Raw genomic sequence first — 21,767 nt, 5'->3', positions numbered from 1 at the left:
GCAATTCACAGGTCTATTGATTGCACTTTGGGGGAAGGTTTAGAAGGAGTATATATATTTGAATGTCTTTGTGTCAAGCATATCCCTGATGATGGGCTGTGACCCGAAATATGTGTTGGATTTGCTACATACAATAAATCTTGTGAAAAGCTGACCAAGTCTCCTGAGTGCCGCCTGCAGTTGTTTCTCTCTCTCTCTCTCTCTCTCTCTCTCTCTCTCTATAGTACCAGTCAAAAGTTTGAACACATCTTCTCATTCAATGGTTTTTATGTATTTTAATTGTTTTCTATATTGTAAATTAATACTGAAGACATCAAAACTATGAAAGAACACATATGGAATTATGTTGCAAACAAAAAAGTGTTAAACAAATCAAAATATGTTTTATATTTTAGATTCCTCAAAGTAGCCCTCTTTTGCTTTGATGACAGCTTTGCACACTCTTGGCATTCTCTCAATCAGCTTTATAAGGTAGTCTCCTGGAATGGTTTGGAATTAACAGGTCTGCCTTGTCAAGAGTCAATCTGTGGAATTACTTGCCTTCTTAATGTATTTGAGACCATCAGTTGTGTTGTGCAGAGGTAGGGTTAGTACACAGTGGACACTCCTATTTGACTACTGTTGTAATCCATATTATGGCATGAACCACTCAACTCGGCAAAGAGAAACGACAGCCCATCATTACTTTAAGACATGAAGGTCAATATGGAAAATTTCAAGAACTTTGAATGTATCCTCAAGTACAGTTGCAAAAACCGTCAAACACTATGATGAACTGGCTCTCATGAGGACCGCCCCAGGAAAGGAAGACCAAGAGTAACCTCTGCTGCAGAGGATAAGTTCCTTAGACTTAGAGTTACCAGCCTCATAAACCACTACTTAACAGCACCCCAGATTAGAGCCCACATAAATTCTTCACAGAGTTCAAGTAGCAGACAAATCTCAGCATCAACTGTTTAGAGGAGACTGCGTGAATCAGGCCTTCATGGGCGAATTGCTGCGAAGAAGCCACTGCTGAGGATGAACAACAAGAAGAGAACTGTTTGGGCCAAGAAACACAAGGAATGGACATTAGACCAGTGGAAATTTGTACTTTGGTCTGATGAGTCCAAATTTGAGATTTTTGGTTCCAACCACCGTGTCTTTGTGAGACACAGAGAAGATGAGTGGATGGTTTCTGCATGTGTTGTTCCCACTGTGAAGCATGGAGGAGGAGGTGTGATGGTGTGGGGGTGCTTTGCTTGTGACACTGTTGGTGATTTATTCAAAATTCAAGGCACACTTAACCAGCATGGCTACCACAGCATTCTGCAGAGCCATGCTATTCCATCTGGTTTGCGCTTACTGGGACCATCATTTGTTTTTCAACATCACAATGACCCCAAACACACCTCCAGGCTATGTAAGGGCTACTTGACCAAGAAGGAAAGTGATGGAGTGCTGATGACATGGACTCCGCAATAATCCAACTTAAACCCAATTGAGAAGGTTTGGGATGAGTTGGACCACAGAGTGAAGCAAAAGCAGCAAACAAGTGCTCAGCACCTCTGGGAACTCCTTCAGGACTGTTGGAAAACCATTCCAGGAGACTACCTCATGAAGCTGATTGAGAATGCCAAGAGTGTGCATGGTACTGTGTGTATATATATATATATATATATATATATATATATGAGTATGTATATAAAACCAAAGAAATCAGGTGGCACTCGCAGACTTGTAGCTTGTAGTGAAAACAACCTTCACTCCGTGAAGACATTTATTGTGAAACAGGTGTGTATGTATATATATATATATATATATATATATATACATAGATATATATATGTACCATGTGAGTATAGACATTTACTACAGTGTTACAGTGTCATAAGAATATTTGCTTCATTATTATTTAAACCCTCAGTGCTAGATCAGAGAGAAAAAACACTCTTTAGCAGATTAAAGGAAAGCATTACATTTTATTTCACAAGATACTACCAAATATGTTTCTTTTTATGCCAAAATGGAGTCACTCTTTCATATATTCAGCAAATATCAAAGATTAAATTGCAATAGTCTGATAGATTTTTTGGAATATACAAAAAGCCACTTAACACCATTCAGCCAAACTTTATTCATTTTCAAGATTACACTTGCAACACTAATTTTGCATAGGGAGTGTCTGTAACTCCACACAGCCCTAAGTACCAGGCTATTGCCCCCAAAACTTCTATTGTAATAAACCACAGTATTGAAATGTTCACACAATGACTTCTTACTAGAGAAATCCTGAATCTATTCACAGCAGGGTAAATTTGAGCTATGAGCAGTATAAAGAGTTCTGTGATATATATTGGCATGACACATACTAGCTAGGTCTCATAAGTTATGTGTCTCTAAGGGTATGGTCTATATACAGTAAAGCTATCAACAGATTTGATGATTTTGGCTGCTTTAGACTGTTTTGGTTGAAAATTTCTGCATGTATTATGCTCCATCATTCATTAAATTGAACAAGAATGCTTGAAATCTATCCAACTTTGAATCATTTCAGAACAAAAATATAGTTTACCAGTGCTACTGTTGCGATCTGCCGTCATTGGCCAACTAACCTAAAAAACCCATTTGGTCTGACTCATGGACGTGAAGTGGGGAAAATGGCGGAGGAGGCAGATTTACACATAATTTATGAGCCAAAGAGTGCATGTGGGCATTATACCCAGCTGCAGCACTGTATACTCAGAGCCGGCCTTAACCAACATGATGCCCTAGGCAAAATGTTGGCTGGGGCCCCCTAGCACCGCTGCTAGTTCTGCCTCTGACCCTGCTCCCCTTTCCCATCACCCCTCGCCCATACCAGTCCTCATTTTGGTCCTCCTATCCACTATATTTTGAATAGAAACAGTGCTCACATTTGGGGCACAGCCCAAAAAGGGGCATGTTATTGTAGGGAAGGGCCACACAATAGTACCACCAATTCAAATTACACCACGCAGTGGTGCAACTTTATTCACATTATATCATGCAATAGTGTCCCTTATTCATGTTAGATCACACAGTAGTATCACATTATCTTATATACGCCCCTTACACATGTCGCACATTATTAATGTCTTATAAACATAATGCGCCTTACACATGATGCCAACCTTTATTAATGCCCTTATACACATAATGTCCCGTACACATATGCCGCACATTATTAATACCCTTATACACATAATGACACACATAATGCCCCTTACACATATGCCGAACACTATTACACAACCAACCCAAAGGCACACAGCAATCACATGGCCGCTAACACTGTGACCTCTGCCTCGTCTTGGATACAGATGTGTCCTCATACATCTTTCCTCAATATACCATGCAGCAGAAGACTCCCGGCGTGAGTCAGTTGGTAGCTCTAGGCCAGCTATGCTAACGTTGGGAGCCTTTTTTTTGCCGAAATTTTATCTTATTTGCTTTCTTATGTGACTAGGAGGCACAAACAGCTTCTGCTGATTAAAATGATATGCAACATGCCTATATTCTGTGTGTGATGTGGCTATATCTGCATACAAATTGCTACATTACAGTGATTTCCAGGAATACACTGTAATGTAGCATTTTGTATGCAGATACAGCCGCAGTCACACACAGATTATAGGCATGCTGCATATCATTTTAATCAGCAGAAGCTGCTTGTGCCCCTAGGCATTAAAAATGCCCTAGGCATGTGCCTAGTTTGCCTATGCCTAGGGCCGACTCTGTGTATACTGCTAGAAATTTGTTGAGTATTGATCATAGATTTGCGGTAAAGATAGGCAGGGGAAGCACTGCCTCACCTGCCATAGGGGTATAATCAATTACTGTCAAATCTGCCGTCTTGTCGGAAAGACGTCAGTTTTCTACTTTTTCAGGTCGGAAGGGGTTCCAACCTATTCAATCCCCGGCTTTTTGTTCCGACAAGTCAGGGGAATTCGACTTGTCGGAAAGAACGTGGATCACGGAATAGCCGCCGATCCCCGTGCTTCTGTCGGAAACTAGACCAAATTCGACAGGTTTTGGTCCCGTTTCTGACAATCTTAATCCAATTTTATTAAAAAGTCGGATTGAGCAGGGCGTCCCCCGGCCAGGCTCGTCACTTCCGGCAGCGCAGCCGACCGCCGCTGACAGCTCCCCCCGCTACCGATAATAGCTCCCCCCACCGCTGCTGACAGCTCCAACCAGTCTCCGCTGACAGCTCCTCCCCTCTGCTGCTGACAGCTCCCCCCAGCAGCCGCTGACAGCGCACCCGCAGCCGATGACAGCAGCAGCACTGGACACCGGGAATGGCCAAATCCGACAGTCGGATTTGGCCACTCATTGAATAGAGCTTGTCGGATCCATTCCAACAAATGCATGTCCGAATAGATCCAACTTTAATTGAATATACCCCATAGACTTTTTACTCCAGAGTTTTGTCTATAAAAATGATTAGAATAATACAAAGAAGATATTTGTAATATATTCTTTGTATTTTTCATATACTTTATATAGTCAAACCACTAGTTTACCCGTTAGTATGACAGGAAAGGCTCTGCCACACCGCACCGCATATCACTGGTCTGGCTGCCAGAAAGTTGCATCTGTTTATTTCATGTGGGTTCAAACTGGAGTAAAGAATGAAGCAGGTATGTTTGTTTGTGCTCTGCTCTTAATGAACAGTTATACACTTAGGTTACATCAGCAGCAAATTTCAGTGCTGGCATACAAGCATAAAATAACTATATTCTTATTTGTGTGTAAATGATAAAACAAATCTATTTACCCTAAATATATTTGACATTGTTTATTTCAATGGCGATGCACAATTGTGGTGTCTTTTGTAATTTATGTCTTAATATCCGAACAATCAGCTGTCAAATCAGTCTGTATATGAAATCCTAATACAAATGTATGAACATCTCTAAGTAAGTACTTTAAATAAACATGTACTTTTGCAAAGACATGATTTGGGACTATATTATTTTGTGTGCAAAATTTGAAATATAAGTTATAAAAAATATTTCTTGCAAGTAAATTATATTACTAAGACTTAGATTATCACTACACAACAGGCACAGGAAACAAAAAATTGCTAACATTGAAAAGAAATGTTCTTGTAAAGTGGCCTTGGGGGGATGCACCATTACTCTCTGGTAGATAAATGTGAAGTTAGATACACTTGAGCTGAAGCTAAGTTGAGCATCCATTTGTGTGCAGAGTATATCTTGCATGTCTTTTCACTGTGCATGTCCTACACACAACATGTCCAGGCAAACAACCATATTTCAATGGCATCTAAACCTGTGACCCAAAGGTATGTAACTGGGCTATAACTGGTCTTTCTCATGTACACAAAATTCAGAGAAGGCGTGCCAACAGAATAGAGGGCACAGGATGGAAATGTAAATACTCCCTTCATCATGAATCTTTTGCTCCTAATATTGGCTGGTGCACATGTGTCCTTTGAGAATGATGATGATGACTGTCAAACTAAGGTACCAGCCAATCAGCTCCTAACTGCCATGTTACAGGCTGTGTTTGAAAAATGACAGTTCAGAGCTGATTGGTTGGTACTATATCACCATGCTATTTATCACTCTCCAAGGCTTGATACATCTGGGCCTAAGTGTATGGATAGATCCGCAGAGATGCATATAACTGTATACAGGTGAATATAGCCACTCATTTCTGTTTACACAATAGAGGAGCACATAGAGCCAGGTTACGCCCAATTCAGCCTCAGAAACAGAATACTGCCTGTTTCTGTAAGTAAAGGAGCTTTATTGAGCAGTTAGGTAAATTATTACAGTTACAGTAGCTGAATTAGTAACTATTACATCTCATTCAGAAGGGATACATTAAGTATGTGATAAATTGCAACTTTTTGTTGTGTTGTTGTTGATTTTTTTGCAAGTAACTCTAAGTTTATATTGCAGTGATGCTTTTATTTACTATTTACAAATGTGCAAATGGGGTGATTATGAAACATTTTGCTGGACATTATCTTATACAGAGGAAGGAAACACCCATTTTATTGCATTATATCATTGTTATTTGAAAAGGATCCGTTCTTGACCTTAATGTTTGTTTTGAAAATTTGACTTTCTTAAGATCTCTGTTAAATTCTTGGATTTTAAAATTTTTTACATTTTGGTTAGTTTGGTTGGACTGTGATACTGCTAAGAAACTTATAGAAACACGTGGTTGAGGGCAGATAATTTTCAACTGCACTAATTAGAGTTATTCAATATGTCTAGTTCCTAAGAGTTTTGCACATCATTAACAACCCTTGTTGCTTTTGCTGGTTGTAGCATGTTTACGGCAATAACTAGAAAACATGTCTAGTGAATAGTGAGGCAGTGCTGAAAAACAAGTTCCGTCAGTCCCGTCTCAGTCCCCAGTTGTGAACATCCGTATAACTGGCTTACAGAATGGTGATTAAATATCTTACTTTGGAAAATAAGAAAGTACATGTGATATATGTAAGATATTTTCCTCCGTACAAACCTATTATACATAGTTTCTTGCTAGATAACCAACCCTGACCCAAGCACATCACCATGTTGTGAATGTCACATTCTTCACAAGCATGTTTTCTTGACTGGAACAATACAACAGTGTTTCTTTCAACTTGGTCTCTAAACATATTTAAACATGTTTTTAAATTTGTACAATTGTTTTGTAATTGAATAGAAAAATAAATTAATATAAACCAGTTGTGGCAATAATTACAGACTACTGAGCAAAGCATGTGTTTTCTTAATTGGTCTCTTACTTTAGCTGGGCACCACAGTTCTATAGAAGGACATTCAATAAGTCACTCCAACTTACTGCTGGTCTGCTTAACATCTAGAAAGTCAAAACAAGGCAATTAAAATGGGCCTGTCCTTCTGAATTATGGTTTACAGATTCAATACAGCATCAACATATTCCTATACGTCTTTGTGGGTGCTAGCACAGTATAATAAAGTATTAGGAGTCTATTCATCACCACTAATGGGCCTGTTATACATGCAGAAATGCTATTTTTATGTAAGGGACCCATTCAATATTAGAGGCCCAATAGGGCCACCTAGTAATAAGCAAACTCCAAATGTTTTCGGCATTTGCTTGCGAGAATTTGTCCTCATTTTCCATGATTAATTTATAGAAATTTGGTTGAACCAAGCATTATTTTAGAAGAAAAATGACTTCAGTGGTGGTCCTAAGTTTATTTGTTTGTTGTTCCATTGTATTCATCATCTGGTAAACCCACAGAATTAGATGTAAATTGATTTTCATGGGCAGTTGCAAGGACCACAAAGCTGGCATGTACATATGAAGTCACATGTGTGGATAAAGAGCAGGGTCCACATTTTGTGTTTGCATATGAGATTTACCATCTTTGCAAATTTTGCCAAAATGCGTTGCAAATTTTAATTCTTTTGCAATATTGTACTTGTTGTAGGCAAGCCTTTTTATTATAAAATTTAAAATTCTGTAGAAATTAAAGCTTGTTAGAGATGAGTAAAGAATTAACTTTAATCAAGAAATTGGAGAAAACTCACCTTATCAATAAGTGCATCAGACCAACATTGTCATTTAAAATTATAAATTATTCAAACTTACAGTATATGAAAAAGGTTTCCATAACACAAATGGATACAATAAACATTAACCTATTATTAAAAGAAATAAAATATTTGAGGATTAGTTTGATGAAAAACTACTTCTGCAAAATAGTTAATTGCTCATGAGCCTCACTCATCCTTCAATATAATTTATAAATGAAACCGAGTTATTTTTGTATGCATATCAATTATTATTCCACTTAACAGCAGAAGAATGAGAAACAAAGAGTACAAATTGTAAAAGGAAAATATTTAGAATAAGTCATTCCTAAGACACTTTGTGCTTGAAAAAATAAATCCATTGAGAAATGTAATTATTATTATTATTATTACTACCAGTTATTTATATAGCGCATACATATTCCGCAGTGCTTTAGAGAGAATAGTTGGCCATTCCCATCACTCCCTGATCCAGTGGAGCTTACAATCTATATTCCCTACCACATGTACATGCACACACATTCACACTAGGGATAATATTTTTTTGTTGGGATCCAGTTAACCTTCCAGTATATTTTTGGACAGCGGGATGAAACCGGAGAACTCAGAGGAAACCCACGCAAGTACGTGGAGAATATACAAACTCCACAGAGTTAGGGCCATGGTGGGAATCCAACCCATGACCTCATTGCTGTAAGGCAGTAATGCTGAACTTTGCACCATCCGTACTCCCCATATTTACTTCAAAACATGAACAATAGATTATTGGTCATTTCTAAGGATACTACCTTTTCATTATCAAATTCCCAGACGGGGTGTGACCAGGAGGAGTAGTTGGGGGCATGGCCAAAACCACAGTCCACATATTTTAGTTCAGTTTATTACCACTTTAATAAAGAGATCCCCTTATGCCCTGTATACGCAGTCAGAGTCCCCTCTTACGTCTTTATATGCCGTCACCCATCAGAGACCCCCCAACATGGGGCCAGGCTGCCCCCTTTGCCATCATACTGCATATAACGCATTGCAATTGAAATCAGCTGCTTACATTGTGTGACAGATGGAAAGTATTCACAGCGCTTCACTTTTTCCACATTTTGTTATGGTACAGCCTTATTCCAAAATGGAATAAATTCATTTTTTCCCCTCAAAATTCTACACACAATATCCCATAACGACAAAATGAAAAAAAGTTTTTTTTAGATTTTTGCAAATTTCTTAAAAATAAAAAACTAAGAAATCACATGTACATAAGTATTCACGGCCTTTGCTCAATACTTTGTTGATGCACCTTTGTTAGCAATTACAGCCTCACGTCTTTTTGAATATGATGCCACAAGCTTGGCACACCTATCTTTGCGCAGTTTCGCCCATTCCTCTTTGCAGCACCTCTCAAACTCCATCAGGTTGGATGGGAAGTGTCGGTGCACAGTGATTTTCAGATCTCTTCAGGGATGTTCAATCAGATTGAAGTCTGGGCTCTGGCTGGGCCACTCAAGGACATTCACAGAATTGTCCTGAAGCCACTCCTTTGATATCTTGGCTGTGTGGTTAGGATCGTTGTCCTGCTGAAAGATGAACCGTCGCCCCAGTCTGAAGTCAAGAGCACTCTGGAGCAGGTTTTCATCCAGGATGTCTCTGTACATTGCTGCATTCATCTTTCCCTCTATCCTGACTAGTCTCCTAGTTCATGATGCTGAAAAATATCCCCACAGCATGATGCTGCCACCACCATGCTTCACTGTAGGGATGTATTGGCCTGGTGATGAGTGGTGCCTGATTTTCTCCAAACATGATGCCTGGCATTCACACCAAACAGTTCAATCTCTGTCTCATCAGACCAGAGAAATTTGTTTCTCATGGTCTGAGAGTCCTTCAGGTGCATTTTGGCAAACTCCAGGTGGGCTGCCATGTGCTTTTCACTAAGGAGTGGCTTCCGTCTGGCCACTCTACCATACAGGCCTGATTGATGGATTGCTGCAGGTTGTCCTTCTGGAAGGTTTTCCCTCTCTCCACAGAGGAATGCTGTAGCTCTGACAGAGTGACCATCGGGTTCTTGGTCACCTCCCAGACTAGGGCCCATCTCCTCCGATCGCTCAGTTTAGACAGCCGGCTAGCTCTAGGAAGAGTCCTGGTGGTTTTGAACTTCTTCATTTATGGATTATGGAGGCCACTGTGTTCATTGGGACCTTCAAAGCAGCAGATATTTTTCTGTACCCTTCCCCAGATTTCTGCCTTGAGACAATCCTGTCTCGGAAGGTCTACAGACAATTCCTTTTTCATGCTTGGTTTGTGCTCAGACATGCACTGTCAAGTGTGGGACCTTATATAGACAAGTGTGTGCCTTTCCAAATCATGTCCAATCAACTGAATTTACCACAGTGGAAACAGGATGCACCTGAACTCAATTTTGAGCTTCATGGCAAAGGCTGTGAATACTTATGTACATGTGATTTCTTAGTTTTTTTATTTTGAATAAATTTGCAAAAAGCACAAAAAAAATGTTTCCACGTTGTCTTTTAGGGATATAGTGTGTAGAATTTTGAGCGAAAAATGAATTTATTCCATTTTGGAATAAGGCTGTAACATAACAAAATGTGGAAAAAGTGAAGCGCTGTGAATACTTTACAGATGCACTGTACATTTTAATAAAAACAGATACTTTGAAATACTTGTATCTGTAAACACAGTTATATTATTTCAAAGAGTTAAGAAGAGGTCAACCTAACAGTTACAAAGAAACCTTTTCAAACTTACAGTACATTAAGCTACATGTACATTACCATGCATGGGGCACATTTTGTGCAATCCGTCTAATCTTGCACTTTTTGAAAATGTGCAAACATAGTAGATATTTAATTCCCTCCAAATTGTCAGATATTTCCTTGATAGTGAAAGGAAGTGCCTGGCTAGAGCTGCTAATTAACTGTCATTTTTTTTCCTAAGAGAGGACAGGGCCTGAGGCAAAATGCTCTCAGGAAGATCTGTGCCCTTTAGCTGGGACCTCAGAGGCTTTTAGAAGACAAAACATGTATAAAGACAGAGACTGAAAGAAAAGAAAAAGATCCTTAGAGAAAAGAAAGAGTACATGTTTGAAGGGAAGATAGAGAGAAATTACTTAAATAGTATGAGAAGTAGGTAGATGAAATAGGAATGAGAGCTGAGGAATTGCTGAAAGAGTAAAGAAATAAGGATTAATAAGTGAGAGTATAGTTACAGGCAAATAGTTCAAAGACTGTGGGCAGAAAGCATCAAGCATCACATTTTGCAATGCATCCCGCCACTCTTCACAAACAACAGCAGTTATCAATGCCATATGGTTGAAAAAAATCCTAAAGGACAGCTCTTGTGGTAAGAGGTATCCTTTACAATGACAGGACTACTGGGTTGTGACCGGGACTAATATCTGCGCATGCGTGAGTTGACATGCGTGCCACAGGGGAAAACATGAAAGAAGACCATAGGCTTTTATTTGTCATAACTATAGGCATTCCGGTGCTTGGTGCATATGCGGTAAGTTGCCAAACCTCTGAAAATGGCATTTTGGATGCATTTTAAACATTGGTGCATCCCGCCCTGTGTGAGAGAGAGAGAGGGTGGGACGTACTACTCATCACATTTTAAATACAATATCATATTAATAATGTTGGCTTGCACCTAGAATTTCTAGTAAATTCCTGGTTTACGACCAGAAAATACTTCTGCTCATGCGCTGAATGATGCAATTACTGCAGGGGATGCTGGGAGTAATCCAGTTTAATCCCTCTCAGAAAAAACTACAGAAAGAAAGCCATAGGCTTCTATTAGACAATCAACTAAAACTGAGGTCAACCTCTAACTGTGGTAGAAATATCAATATTTAGTCAGAAACAGATAAAATATAGTAAGGCTATGATTTCTGCTCAGGCAGACGGATGAGTTTTTACCCTCTCCTGTGGTGCAAGACTGTATAGGTCAACCTCATCTAGAACAACCTCATCTAGTACAACCTCATCTAGAATACTCTGTTCAATTCTGGAGGCCATATCTTCAGAAGAATCTTAATACATTAGAGACTACAAAGAATGTCAACTAAAATGGTGCATGGCCTACATCACAAAACATACCCAGAAAGACTAAAAAATCTCAATATGTATAATTTTGAGAAGAGAAGGGAAAGGGAGGACATGATAGAAACTTTCAAATATATCAAGGGTTTTAAGTCCAGGAGGGAAATATTCTTCAAATGAAGATAAGTATTAGAACACAAGGACATGCACTGAAACTGGAGAGAGAAAGGTTCAGGGAAAATTTGAGGAAAAAATTACTTCACAGAAAGGGTAGTGGACAAGTGGAATAGCCTCCCATCAGAGGTGGTAGAGGCTAAAACAGTAGGGGTGTGGTATAGCACATAGACAGTTAAAAGATAGACAGTCATTAGGTAGACACCATATGGTCAACAGTAAAAAGTCAGACAGGGTCAAAAGTCAGACAGGGTCAAAAGTCAGACAGGTTCAAAAGTCAGACAGTCAAAACTCCAACAGGGTCAAAAGTCAGAAAGTCAAAAGTCAGAGAGGGTCATAAGTCAGACACAAAAAATAATTTTTGGTTGTTTTTTTTTTGCGTTTTTAAACATTTTCAACCCGAAATTTGGAGAAATTCGTTCCCTTGCGGGCTCGCTACGCTCGCCATGCTTCGGGCTCGTTGTCTCGCTTCGCTCGCCACAACTTTACTAAAAATTAATAATTTATGACCTGGATAGTAAATGAGGCAAAAGTTGTAGAAAACACAGAAAAAAAATATTTTTGTGTGTCTGACTTATGACCTTGTCTGACTTTTGACTGTCTGACTTTTGACCCTGTCTGACTTTTGGCTGTCGACCATATGTTGCCTACCTAATGACTGCCTATCTTTTAACTGTCTATCTATAAACTGGAACCCAAGACAGTAGAGTAATTTAAGCATGCATGGGATAGACATAAGGATATCCCTATAAATAAAAAAGGATCAAATAAGGTTAAAGGTAAAAATATGGTAAAAAAAAGAGGTAGATTAGATGACCAAGTGGTTCTTATCTGCCGTCAAATTCTATGTTTCTATGTCTAAGTATCCTCTAGTTATCTACAGTATATGTATACACAGAAGAAAGAGTTTACCAATGTCCTGTCCAGGTAATTGCTTTATCCTGGTCACAGGATACTATAGTTAATATACATACAAATTAACAATATCAGGTCATCTTAGTGGTTGTGTGTATAATTACAATTCCTGTGTGGGCTGAATTTTAACAGTACATCAAATGAACAAAACAAAAACAATTCAGATTACCTGGCATTTATGATTTTACAGTTACAAAAACCAGTTCAAACATACAATTGCATGCAGTTTTCCTGTTGCTCTGAGTCAGGCCCATAATTGGTACCACATATTTACAGTTTACATGGAACTTACCTATAGTTGCCAAATATTACAGTTAAATTCTGCCAGGTGAACATTTATCTAAAAAAACCCACTACAATTCAGGGAAATTCAAACCACACATGAAACAAAATGGGCAGATACAAAGATGTACACAAACCCAATTTTTATACAATTGAGCGAATATCGGTGCATGTGCCGCAATGTAATTGTGGTCGCAGAGAGGATTTATTTGCAAAGTGATTGACAGTCCGAGACTGTTTAGGAGCAGTTACGGGAAGTGGCGGCAAAAAAAACGCAGGAGAGTTGCAACCATTTTCAGGGTGCGTCTCAGCCTGCGACTGCGATCCCATATGCAGCTGGAATGACTGTGGCCTTTTACATCCTTGGGCTACTCAGAAGTTTGATATCTGTGACCGCCGATGCATCTTTATCTGCAGGAACTGGGACTTGCAAATCCGCCTGTGGGCGGCTCAATACAAAACCAGGCAGCTGCAGCTTTTGCATATTTTCAGACAGTCACTGCACACACGTTCACAGCTTCAGCAGCGTTCATCTCTGAATCCGGCACATAGTTCACCATAATTAATAGCAGCAAGAGTTATTTACAGAAAGCTCACAATACTGTAAATAGACTTGAGTGCAGTTAGTGATATATACTGGACTACAAATGCCAAAAACATCAAAGTATCTGTTTGTTAGAGTATATGCAATTGTTTAATGGTAAGATAAAGCTTGTTATAGCTTAAAAGTTATTTCTAAAGGAATTTATAGGGATAATGTCTTTCCTACCTTCCTAAGTTCCAAGCCTTCCTATGCATCTTTCTCCAGTGGTGGGCTGGGCCAGGGGGCAGGGTGCCATGTGCCCTCTGGGCCAGTACAATTCTGTATTTATAAACCTGACAGTAGGGAAGGATCCTCTGCTTGCCTCCTGCCTGTCAGTGTCAGGCTGCGGCTGCTGCATTTTGCTCTATCCATCTGTATGGGGCCCTAGCAGATGGAGGGGGCCCTATGGCTCCAATGGTCCTGACTACAAACTGCTTCTATGAAGCAGTGGTGGGATCCCATAGTGCCTGCCACAGGGCCAGATTATGAAGAGGAACCTGAACTATAAATCCTTTTATGGACAGGTACCCCACTCAGGCCCCCCTTTGTCTGCAGTAGCCCCGCTTCACTTCTGTTCCTGTCCTAACTCCTTCCTCCCTGCTTTCACTGGCAATGCAGAGAAGAAGGCTGGCCTGGCACAAAGCACAGAGGTACTCCCAATCCCATGTTGTCTCTCTCACTGTGCTCCTTTTCCCCTTCAGCCTCTCCCCCTGTCCTCTGCAGTCTCTTCCACTGTCTGCTTTTCCCCTGAACTCTCTCTCTCTCTCTTTCTTACTGTCCTCCTTAAGCTAGGAATTCTATCACTGTTTTCTTTTCCCCTGCAGTCTCTCTCACTGTCCACGTTTCTCTCTCTTGCTGTCTCTTTCCTTTCACCTGCAGTCTTTTCACTGTTCCTTATTCCCTGCAAACTCTCTAGCTGTCTCATTTTCCCCTGTAATCTCTGTATTCATTTCCACTGCACTCTCACTGTCTTCTTTCCCCCTGCAGTCTCTCTTACTGTCCCTTATCCCTTGCAGTCTCTCTCACTTTCTCCTTTTCCCCTCAGTCTCTCTTATTGTCCCTTATTCTCTGCAGTCTCTCTAACTGTCTTCTTTTCCCCTGCACTCTCACTGTCTTCTTTCCCCTGCAGTTTCTCTTGCTGTCCACCTTTCACCTGCAGTCTCTCTCAATATCCCTTATCCCCTCAGTCTCTCTCTGTTCCTTATCCCATGCAGTCTCTCTCACAGACTCCTTTTCGACTGCAGTCTCTCTCAATGTATTCCTTTTCCCCTGCAATCTATCTCACTGTCCCTTAGCCACTGCAGTCTCTCTCACTGGGGGAGATGTAAGAAGAGGTGGGGTCTTACTATCTGCCTTTCACCTGCAGTCTTTTTCAATGTCCCTTATACTCTGCATTCTCTCTCACTGTTCCTTATCCCCTGCAGTTTATGCCACTGTCCCTTATCCCCTGCAGTCTCTCCCACTGTCTCCTTTTCCCCTGCAGTCTTTCTCGCTGTTCCTTATCCCCTGCAATCTCTCTCAATGTCTTCTTTTCCCCTGAACTCTCACTGTCTTCTTTCCCCCTGCAGTTGCTCTCACTGTCCACCTTTCACTTGCAGTCTCTCTCAATGTCCCTTATCCCCTCAATCTCTCTCTGTTCCTTATCCCCTGCAGTCTCTCTTATAGTCTCCTTTTCCACTGCAGTCTCTCTCATTGTATTCCTTTTCCCCTGCAATCTCTCTTACTGTCCCTAAGCCCCTGCAGTCTCCCTCACTGTCCCTTAGCCACTGCAGTCTCTCTCACTGCGGGAGATGTAAGAAGAGTCAAATGTGCTATAACCAGTGCAATTTGACACTTACAATGAGCCTGAGCATGTTTGAAAGAATCTAACATAGTGAAAAATCACTTTTCTCTACGTTATCTACAAACATCTATTCTGCCATCACCATACTGTAGATGTAGCCAAGCTCATCATTGCTGCTGCAATGATGCTACACAGATATACAGTCAAAAGTAGAAAAAAACTGTAGGTGCTACTTATTACAAAACTATACAAGTGTGACTTTTCAAATTACGAAAGTGTTATCTTTATGAGACAGAGTTTACTGTACTTCTTCCCGGGCCTCCTCATTGCTTTAATAGGCAGCCTTCCCCACCACTAATCCCACCCCCGTGTGAAACTTGTGATTTCACGGACTGGGTGCACTGTTAGCAATGTTTTCTAATAACAATTATATGGTGTAAAAAGCAAATGCAAAACAGCTTAATTGAGGTCATCTATTACATTACATTGGACCATTCTGAATTAACCTGTGTGTGCCGCTCAGTGTCTCAGTGACTGCCCTCTTTGTCTATCTTTCTGCTAGCCCTTACTGCATCTGACTAGTAAGTACTAAATATTGTGACTGTCTTTATAATAAGGTTACCTTGAACACATATTCTTCATCCTATTCGATTAGGAGTTTTTGTTACAGTAATATCTGAAAAATAATGTTTTTTGTATGATGGAGAAAAAAGTACTTCTAAAGGTACCTTAGTAAATTGTGGTTAGCTAGGTCAGTCAATGGTTACCAGCCATCTGGTAGGTCCTGTGTAATTGAAGACCATACCTGCTCCCATGATTGCAATTCAGTATGTGTCTTGGATTAAAAAACTAGAAACTTCATTATATAACTTTATTTTTCATTTCTCAAATAAAGACATGAATTGTGATTACCTTGAGTTGGTATATTCTACAATTTTTACTTTATTTGTCAGATAATCCAGCAGGAGAGAATTGAGGGTTAGAAGATGGGGCAGGTTATAGTAGCCACCATTTGGCACACAAGCATGATAAATGTGTATACACCATGAAACATATGAGGAAATTAATGTCAACACTAGGAAATAAAGAGTGCATGCAGAATAGGCACATATTTATAAAACAAGATAACTGTTATCAGTTTCACCTTCAAATTACCTTTAAGAGAAATTATAATGTCTCCACAATGCATTAACCAAGCACCTTGGCATAAATACAAAGAGATTAGTTTACAGCTTGATAATATGCTGGGATCACTTTCTGTGCTTTTTGCCAGCATGAGAATTATATAAGGAAACACTGGAACCACAGTAATTCAGTGACAACAATCCACATGTAAAGTCTATACATGCTGTTGTAAAAATATCTTTAAGTGAGTGTCACGATTCCTGGCGCGCCGATCCTCCAGATACGCAAATCTGAGAATCGCCGCCCTTGACACCTTTCTGGTTATCTTTCTGGCAGTGACCATGTTGTGGTAGATCAACATGGTCACTGCCACCAGTAGAAGTACCTTTTGCTATGCTAACCAGGCTAAGCGAACTTGAATGGATCACACCCAGGGTGAGCTTCTGCTTAACCCACACACACAATTATTAATACTTAAAAAATATATCGGTAACATAGGCCACTCAGGGCCTTTGGTTGAAAACACAGAAACCAGAACTAAAAATTCTAGAATTTAATTTCAAGGAAATCTTCAAAACTTATAGTTACAAAAAAGGTTACAAGATTATAATAGTTTAAATAGTCACACAAGTAATTACAATTTCAAGAAATAAAAATAGGGAGAAAACACAATGCTCAAGTCACCTGCAGTACAAAATGCTGTAGAAGTGAGGCCGCTTCAGTTTTCTGGTGTCATTATAGGACCAAGTTACTTCCTTGACCCATCTCAAAGATAATGAACAATTTGCAAAGAGAGTTTCCCATATTTAAACCTACTGCAATTCACACACAGACCCACCCCCTTTTGGGATTCCTTTAACCCATCCAAAAACAGAATGGATTGAGTCTCAGCTTACACTTTGGGGTTTCTGATTCATTCTAGCAGGGATGAATTCCCTTATCTTTAATTGCTTGTTTGAAGCTGAGGAACTAGGACTGTGTAAACAAACTTGGACCCGTTTTTACAATAGGCAAGGAAGAGGGTTTCATACCCCGGCAGACCTGGTATCTTTCCATGGATTGTATAACCAACAGACCCTACCTCAACACTTTGATCACAGCTTCATAGAGAATTCCAGGGCCATTAGCAATTTGTCTCTGGACTCCTGGTGTATATGAGGAAACACTAGCAAGACAATTAGCTTTCCAACCATCTGACATGCAAAGACTTTTAACTTGTACAATACATTGATACATCAGGCTAGGGAGGCCAGTCTTGGGCCATTTTTTCAATCTCGGGTATCGGGATTTAAAAAATCTCAATCCCGGGATTCCTGGGATGCCGGAATTGACCTGTCCACCTTCAATTTATGTATGTGTGGGAGGTGGTCAGGGGGGTTCCAAATTCATAATAAATAAATAAATAACCTACTCACTAATGAGTAGAGGGGTCTCCAAGGTCCACAGGTAGCGTCAAGCAGTGAGAGTCCCTTACTGCCCGGGTCAGCGCTGCCCAGGGAGAGATACTACCGGGGATGAATGAGGTGAGGCTGCCCAGCTTCAGAAAGCAGCGTCTGAGCCGGGAGCTCAGCGCTGCCCAGGGAGAGAGACTGCCGGGAGTAGGCGGTGATGCTGCCCGGCTTCAGAAAGCAGCGTCTGAGCCGGGTGCTTAGTGCTGCCCAGGAAGAGAGACTGCAGGGGGAGGAGGTGAGGCTGCCTGGCTTCAGAGAGTAGCGTCTGAGCCGGGTGTTGCTAGTGGAGACTGAAGAGAGACTGTTGTTGGGGGAAGGAGGCGATGCTGAAGGCAACGTCTGAGCTGAGTGCTCAGAGCTGCCCCGGGAGAGAAGCTGCCAGGGGAAGAGATGTGGGAACTGCACATGCGCAGTGTAATCCCGTGAATCCCAGGATTTTAGCGCCAATTCCAGGATTCAAATTCTGGGGGGGGGGGGGGGGGGGGGAGGTTGGGCCAGAATCCCAGGATCTTCCTACATCAGGCACTGTGAATAATACAATTGTTTAATCATGCCCAGTCTAATGTAAACTTGGGCACTATAGTAAGTGTCTTCACAGTGGGGTAATCAGACTTGAGGCGCATGATGTACCTTCCCATAGATTATTACAACCTAAATAGTAACAGCTAGATCCCTTTATTTTTCTAAATTTCAACATTCACATTCAGATCTCACTTTCTGGACTGTTACATTCAATGTGGTGTAATTAGATTAACTAATATACTGTACTCTCTACTTATTCTTCTTGATCTCTCTGCTGCTTTTGACACTGTGGCCCACCCTTTCCTACTGCAAATCCTTCACTCCATTGGTCTGCATGATACTGCCCTCTCTTGGCTGTCTTCCTACCTTTCTGACCGTTCATTCTCTGTCTCCTCTCATGACTCAACATCCCCCTCACTTCCACTAACTGTAGGTGTACACAAAGGTTCTGTCCTTGGTCCTCTTCTTTTCTCTCTCTATACGTCCTCACTAGGTAAGCTCATTAGTTATTTTGATTTCCAATATCATCTCTATGCTGATGACACTCAAATCTACCTTTCCTCTCCGGACCTCTCTCCAGCTCTCCTCACTCGTATCTCCAACTGTCTCTCTGCTATCTCTGTTTGGATGTCCCAGTGCTTTCTTAAACTTAACATGTCTAAGACCGAGCTGATCATCTTCCCTCCTGCATAACCTCACCTTCCACAATCTCATTATCTTTTGATGGCACTACTATCTCCTCTAGCCCCCAAGTGCGCTGTCTAGGAGTTATCCTTGACTCCTTCCTCTCCTTCAAACCACACATTCAGCACCTCTCACAAACCTGCCGTTTTCATCTAAAAAATATTTCAAGCTTCTCACACTCACTTACGAAGCCCTCACCCACTCCTCTCCAATTTACATCTCTGACCTTATCTCCCTTTACACTCCCACCCATCCTCTTCGCTCTGCTAATGCATGTCGACTTTCTTGCCTACTGATTACTTCCTCCCACTCCTACTGCCAAGATTTTTCATGCGCTGCTCCCTTTCTCTGGAATTCCCTACCTCTCCCCTTCAGACTCTCCACCTCTCTACAAAACTTCAAACGGACTCTCAAAACCCACTTCTTCACCAAACCCAGCCAAATCTCATCCTAACCCTTTGTTCTACACTCTCTGTGTCCCATCTGTGTCACCCCTGTCTGTCTACCCCTCCCCTTTAGAATGTAAGCTCTCACAACTAGGGCCCTCTTCCCTCATGTCGTCTGCTGCTGTAGCTATGTTTATTTACCTTGTACTTGTCCTATATTGCCTTCAGCTGTAAGTTGCTGTTTTCCAGTTTTGATTATTTGTAACTGTGGGAGGCACTGGAGTCGGCTCCCTCCGGGCTCCTGCCCTGTAAGGGGGCACCTCTTTTCCTGTTCTGTGTGTTCAGCGACACCATTCAATTACGTTAATTGATAGCCACAGCTATCTTTTCCTCCCTGAACCTTACAAGCCACAGCCTGTTTATTATAGATACACATTTTACAAGTGTCATACTGGGGATTAGAACCCACAACCTCTCATTCTTCCTATACAGGAGCAAATAGTGCCATCAGTAACGTCCTGTTTCCAGTGTAATATGTCGTGGGTTCTAATCCTGGGTATGACACTTGTAAAATAATTGTCAGAGAAATAATCAGCATTGTGAGTGACTGAGCAGATCTATGTAGTGTGTGCACGCACATTACATAGATCTACCTAATTGTAATAGTTTTGAACTGACAATTCTAAGTAACTTCATATAGTTAGAATCTGCAAGCTTGCTATGCAGGAGCAAATAGCTCTATCAGTAAGGTGTCTGAGTAACAGGTCATGTGTTCTAATCCTGGGTATGACTGCCAAGGAATGTGTGATTTAAAATAAATCACAAGGAAATATATACCCGTATTTGCCGGCGTATAAGACGACTGGGCGTATAAGACGACCCCCAACATTTCCACTCAAAATATAGAATTTGTTATATACTCGCTGTATAAGACAACCCCCTCTTCCACACACCTTCCACACACATGCTGGTGCCATGATAGGGTTGATAGGGGTTTGACTGCTGGACATTTCTATGCTGTATTGTACTGTACAATGGTGCAGTACTGTGGTTGGCTGTTGGCTGTATACAAAGCCTGATTGGATTGGTCCCTGCTCCCTGTCTGCCCTCCCTGTCTCCCTGTCACTAGCAGCAGTCTATTAATACTAAGTGACATACTGTATATTATGACCGCATGTGCAAGGGGCGGGTCGGAGCGCCGCTGCTTCCCGCCGAGCAGAACGGGCCGGTCACGCCGAAATGGCTGGCACCCCTGTATCGCTGCTGATGACCCGCCGCGGCCGCAGTGCATCGGGAGGCCACAATGGCACCCGGCGTATGAAGTGCACCCGGCGTATAAGACGACCCCCCCCACTTGGAGGCATGTTTTCAGAGCAAAAAAGTAGTCTTATACGCCAGCAAATACTGTATATATAAATAAAATTCAGAACAGTATATATATATATATATATATATATATATATATATATATATAAAATTATATATATATATAATTATATATATATATATACATAGCTGATTCAGAACAAATGCTTATTCAGAATAGACACGGCACTGCAGGTCTTCATATATAAACAGTTTTATGTCCACAGAATCAAGGCATGTATACATACATATCCAGAGTTTCAAATCCAGAAGTACATCTCATGCATTACAAATATATGCATCAGCACATGTGTAGTAACTAGGCAGCATTTCGGGCCACAGCGGGTCTCTTCATCGGGTTCTGCAAGTGCTCAAATAAGACAGATGTCAACACAACACATAACATAGACCTCACCTAAATAATGTCCCCATGCCGGTGTTCAAGACCGCGGCGCAGCGCGGAGCTTCCGGTTTCCCGGAGGCGCTGGGCTGATGACATAATTGGGAAGCGGTGGTAACCGTGGCAACTCGGCCACACATCGCACTCCAGTACTGACACTAGCCTGTCTGCCTGACAGGGGGAGGCTACAGCAAAACATCAATACACTCTGAAGTAAATTAACCATGAGTAAAGATACATCACACATACAATAGACATCAATAACATCCATGATGCAGTAAATCACGCTGATGGACCTAAACCGAAACATCTGCACATGGATACCATATATAAAAACACAAACATAGGAAAAACTAACAGGTATGAGCCAGAGCCGGATTAAGGGTGGGGGGGCTCGAGGGGCACGTCACCCTGGGCCCCCTCTATGAATGGGGCCCCCCAGCTTTGGTTACAGCTGCAGTGCAAAAGCGCACTGCGAGCTGTAGAAAATGAAAGTAAACAGGA

The 21,767-nt window shown here is 41.1% G+C and overlaps 1 long non-coding RNA gene across 1 annotated transcript in view; it reads right to left on the bottom strand.

The window, feature by feature from the left end:
• LOC135040072 (uncharacterized) overlaps nt 1-21,497 on the bottom strand; it is a 43,402-nt gene extending 21,905 nt beyond the window's left edge. The window contains exons 1-2 of the long non-coding RNA XR_010234027.1: nt 21,279-21,497; nt 6,770-6,843 (exon numbers count right to left, since the gene is read on the bottom strand). This is a non-coding gene — a long non-coding RNA (uncharacterized LOC135040072). The remainder of the gene's footprint in view (nt 1-6,769; nt 6,844-21,278) is intronic.
• Nucleotides 21,498-21,767: the final 270 nt, after the last annotated feature.

Source organism: Pseudophryne corroboree, chromosome 2 (genome assembly GCF_028390025.1).
Source record: "Pseudophryne corroboree isolate aPseCor3 chromosome 2, aPseCor3.hap2, whole genome shotgun sequence".
Classification (NCBI taxonomy): Eukaryota; Metazoa; Chordata; class Amphibia; order Anura; family Myobatrachidae; genus Pseudophryne; species Pseudophryne corroboree.
Note: the sequence above shows the minus strand (reverse complement) of the source record. Positions and strands in the feature narration are given on the sequence as shown.